The sequence below is a fragment of the Hemicordylus capensis genome, chromosome 15, assembly GCF_027244095.1.
Source record: "Hemicordylus capensis ecotype Gifberg chromosome 15, rHemCap1.1.pri, whole genome shotgun sequence".
Taxonomy (NCBI): Eukaryota; Metazoa; Chordata; class Lepidosauria; order Squamata; family Cordylidae; genus Hemicordylus; species Hemicordylus capensis.
This window is the reverse complement of record NC_069671.1, coordinates 19,281,183-19,286,101: the sequence shown is the minus strand read 5'-3', so window position 1 is coordinate 19,286,101 and position 4,919 is coordinate 19,281,183.

Sequence of the window (4,919 nt, the reverse complement as noted above, 5' to 3'; positions counted from 1 at the left end):
GGTGGGGTGGGGTGGGAATATTCATTGAATGGAGCCCGTGTCCTCATAATGGCCCTCAATATGTTTTTTAAAGGCTGCTGAGGCTGTTGCCAGCAACACCTTGGTTGTTTGGGGAATGTGGTGTTTTTCATGCTTCCGAGCAAAATCAGTCAATAACCTTTGCAATTCTGAAGAGCTTTTCCAGTCTGAAGAGTTGGGGGACAAGCTTTCTTAGTTCTTAGAACAACAAAATGTCTGTTGGTGTTTAAAGTGAGCTCAGAAGAGCATGCTCCAAAATTCAAATGAATGGATAGAAGGAACATAGGCGCACGGGCGAACCACCTGTGTTTTTAAGAGTTGAAGGGACGGCTCTTTCTGGTCCAACAGGTTTTTATGTTTTTGAAGCATAACAAAAAATCTATAAGCAAAGACTGGTGAGATGAGCATACACATGTCATGAGCATGCACACTATCTTTCATGTACAGTACTAAAAAAAAAAAAAGACCAACTCAGTGTCTCTGTCCCCAGAAAATGTCTAAAACATGCAAGGGAGCTCTTCACAGCCAAGACTTCCCCTCATAAAATGACTAATTTTTATTTTGTTTGCAAGCATTAGAACCGCTGGCCTTGATTGTTCTGCTTGCCTTTGCCAGGCTTAGAGCCTCTTCAAGGAACAGGAGAACTCTGGATCTTCTGGAATTGCCTGAGGTTATTGCTGAACCTTGATTCTGTGCTCTAACTCAGGGACTGCTGCTATTGCTGCTTCACGCGTATTTGCACCAGCCCTTCTCCTCTCCTCTGCCCCGCCTAGCTGCTGTCCCGCTTTGTGCTGGGCTTCCTTTGCAGTTTGCACTCCATGCTAGTCTTGTGTTCTGCTTTTCCTAGCAGCAGGGCCTGTTTGCAGGTGGACGTATGTGTTGGGATGTGTGTCATGTATCAAGTGGGTTGTTTTCGTATTCCTGTCGTGAGCAGAGCTTACCCTCTGTCTTGATGGTGGTCTTTTTGTTTTGAGTTGAGACACTTGCTGCTGGACAACAAGAGAAAGCCTTTCGGAAGTGCAAGTCCTGATCTAGACCCTGCCCTCCAGACAGAATACAGACTTCCAAGAAACACAGCCATTTAGGTATAGCAGCTGCACCTTGTGTGATTCAATCAAAAGCCATAACAGAAGCAGGAGTGTGAGATTTGTCCCTCCCCACTATAATCTTGTGGATACCAAAGAATGGATTGCATATGAAGAGACCCATCCAAGAACCATAAAGTTTGCTTTCTTTGTGCAAGTTTGTTCTGCAAAATTGCTTTGTTTTTTAATAAAATTGGTTTTACATTATTTTTTTCTTGGCTGTAGCAGAGGGATTCGTTACTGGCTATCATGTTGGCAATTCTCTCTCTCTCAGTCACTCATTACCATCACTGTTCTTCATTTGGGTGTGGGGAACAACTCTGCCTGCTGGGAATAAAAATTTTCACTCATCTTTACTTTAGCTAACTTCTGCTAGCATTTATTAGGACACATTTTGCCACTATATGTGATGCAGCTGGGCTGAGAAGGAGTCTGCTGGGCCATCAGCCAAGCCTCTGAAGTAACTCAAAAGCAAAGAAAGGAAAGTGAAGTTGCTTCTAAATTGAAAGGAACTTCCCCCCCCCCCTTTACACTATGCATTTTTTAGTAAGAACCCAACACAAGAAAATGCAGCCTGGAGGATTTCCAGACAGCAGACTTTACTGCAGGTTTACTGCGAGTTTGAATCCACCACCCCCACCACCCAAAGACGACACTAAAAGTGTTTTGTTTTGTTTTTAACCCGGACATAAATCAGGCTATGCTCTTAACATGGATGAATGAAAAACCCGAATCATGTCTGGAGTGCTCCCCGATAACTCACAGGGACTTCAGAGTAAATCTGGCAGATATGTGAACACACACCCTCCATTTTGGAGGAGAAGTGAGCTAAAAGCCCCATCTGGAAATCCTCCTGGTTAGGGATATGCGAACCAGCTCGAGGTCGAGCCGGGTTGCCATTGAGCCAGACCTCGGCTCTACCTCAAGCCGAACCCCCTGGGCTGGCTCGGGGCTGGTTCAGGGGTTCTAAAGTTTAAACAAGAATTTCTTTTTAAACCCACCACCGGGTCCAGTGGCCTCAGGGGGTGCTGTTGCAGACGTGGGGGGGAGGTCTCTTCCATTTTCCCCTCCCCCCACTATTCCAAGGGCCGTTTCTGCCAGTTTTGGGGCCGTTCCAGCCCTTTCTCTGGTGGCAGCAGCCACTTTGGAGGCATGCACCCTAGCCTATATTCCTGCTGATCTTTAGTCAAAAATGCTTTATACAGTAATTCATACAGACTGTGTAAGAGAATCCAAGAGGGCATGACTGTACTGGCTATGAGTCTGCTGCAGCTTCCTTTTTCTCTTGACAAAGAAAAATGTGAAGCTTATTGAGCAGACTTTAAGTTAGATCACTTTGGTATGCTGCTTGCTGAGGGGAATTTTCTCTCACACTAGTGTAGCCCTCTGTTTTCCAGGTGGATTTATTCCTCACATATTCTTCGCTAGCAGAATTAGACCAGAGTTCCCCTTCTGTGTGGGTCTTATTGAACAAGCAGCTCTAGTGTGCTGGTCCCTGAAGAAAAATCCTCCTCCTTCCTGGCTTGTACAGCCTGTCCCTTTCCGAGTGGATTTTTCATGGACAAGTATTGATCTGCAGCAGAATGTTGCAGTTGTATATCCCACAGTGTGCAAGAGTAGCTGAGCATAGTGAAAAAGCAAAAGTGAGCAACTTGAACCTTTATTCACAATCCCCACCACCCACTGGGTTGGGGATTATTTATTCGATTTCTACACCGCGCTTCCAAAAATGGCTCAGGGCGACACAGAGAAATAACAAATAAATAAGATGGATCCCTGTCCCCATAGGGCTCACAATCTAAAAAGAAACACAAGATAGACACCATCCACAGTCACTGCTGAAGGGATACTGTGCTGGGGGTGGATATGGGCAGTTAGTCTCCCCCTGCTCAGTAAAGAGAATCACCACGTTGAAAGGTGCCTCTTTGCCAAGTTAGCAGGGTTGAAGGGGGGTACTGGTGCTCAGTCCCACTTTTTCATCCAGCCTTAAAGCTTCAAGGGGTAATATTAAGAAGCAGGGCGCTTCAGTTTTGTGTAATTGCTACATAGTGGGTTAGGGTCCATTTCTTCTGTTATATCTGATTGTGCTGTCCCTATAGTGTTCCCATAAAGCTGTGGAATTGTAAGGAAATTCCCTCAAAACTTGCCCACCACATGAGAGGGCAACATTTCATAACACTTCATAAGACCAAGAGACTAATTGTGTCAAACTGACTCCTTCCCCTTCAGAAACAGAACTGGTGAGGGAGCCACACAGACTCTGAGCCTTCTTTTCTGCAGACAACTTTCTCTCTCTCTCTCTCCCCTCAGAAGCAGAAGGGGCAGCTCAAACTCAGAAATTTCCCGCTCTTTTTCCAGAATTCCTCCTTCCCTTGCTGTGGAGGAGTTCCATGAGCCCATGAACATTTTATCCCCCATGGCCTCATGTGGGGCAGTTTTGAGGGAGTTTGGTCCCTTTAAGGTTTTTTCTTCAGATTTCTGAGAAGCAGATCTCTCTCTCTCTCTCTCGCTCTCTGTGTACACACACATACTGTATATATATATATATATATATATATATATATATATATATATATATATATATATATATATCACCCCTAGTCAGCCAGTACTTCAGTACTTCCCACTCTCCTGTAGGCACTCTGGCTCTCTGTCCATAAGGATATTAACATTTCCAGTGCTTGAGAGAGAGAAAGTGTGTAAGATCTCCAGAATTACATCATTTCAGCCTTCTACATAGCTTTGGGGACTTTTTTTTTAAAAGCAGTATATAAATATCTGGGGGGGAGGGGTGTACATAGAAACGAGTCCCATAATAAGGCTCAGCTGGGCTCTGCTGAGTAGAGTTACATGCTTTATGAAGCACATTCAAGTATCAGCCCTGAACAAAACGATATAGTTATTTCAGCTGCTGTAACCCTATTAGCCAATGTTCCCCTCAGAGAACTCTGATGGGATGCAAATCTCTAGCCCCTTTAAAAGTGGGTGTACATGTTCCATTCTAATTAGACAAATCTCAACACAATTTATCTTAGACAAATCACAACACAATGGTCCCTCACACCAGTCATTCTGCCCCTCGGCTAGGTGCCTCTCCTCACGCCTCTAACTGAGTCCTGTAATATTTGCCACATTCAGATATAAACACGATTAATGTGGTGACTAAAACTGAGCCCAATGTTTCCCTCAGGCGTAATGTGGGTTGTGTTTTTGTTTGTTTGTAGAGGCCTTTAATCTGATGTGCTGATTTCTGAGTTTCCTGAGGGAAAACTTTCCTTCCTATCAGTCTGCTGTTCTTTTCAAATGAATTTGGAATTGATTGATTGATTGGAATATGGTTGAATTTGGAATATGATTGATTGATTGAGTGCCGTCAGTTTATATACAGTTCCTTAATTTGTTCAAATAAATCACCTGAGCTCTTTTTGAGTCACATATTATCAATTAAATTCAAATACCAACACTATTAATTTGGTGGCTGACTTCAGCTTAGGCCAAAGTACTTCTCCCTCTGTGGGTTTATTGAAGAGGCCTCCTCAGCTCCCTGAGGGAATTTCTCTCTCCTCCCTGGTTAGTGCAGCAGCCAGACTTTTGCAGGAGGATTTATAATTCACAGGTGTTTCCCCACATTATTGTGGTCGGGAAACCCAGCAGATGGGGAGCAGAACTCTAGGGAGAATGAATGGCTGCCTCTGGGAGGCTAGAGAGGGTAAAACAGCCTCTGTGAGTGTAGATCACTCATGAGAATTATATTCACAGTTTCCCTATCAAATAAATGTATGTTCTGTTAAAGACTCCGGCGTCTGTGCTTGCTGG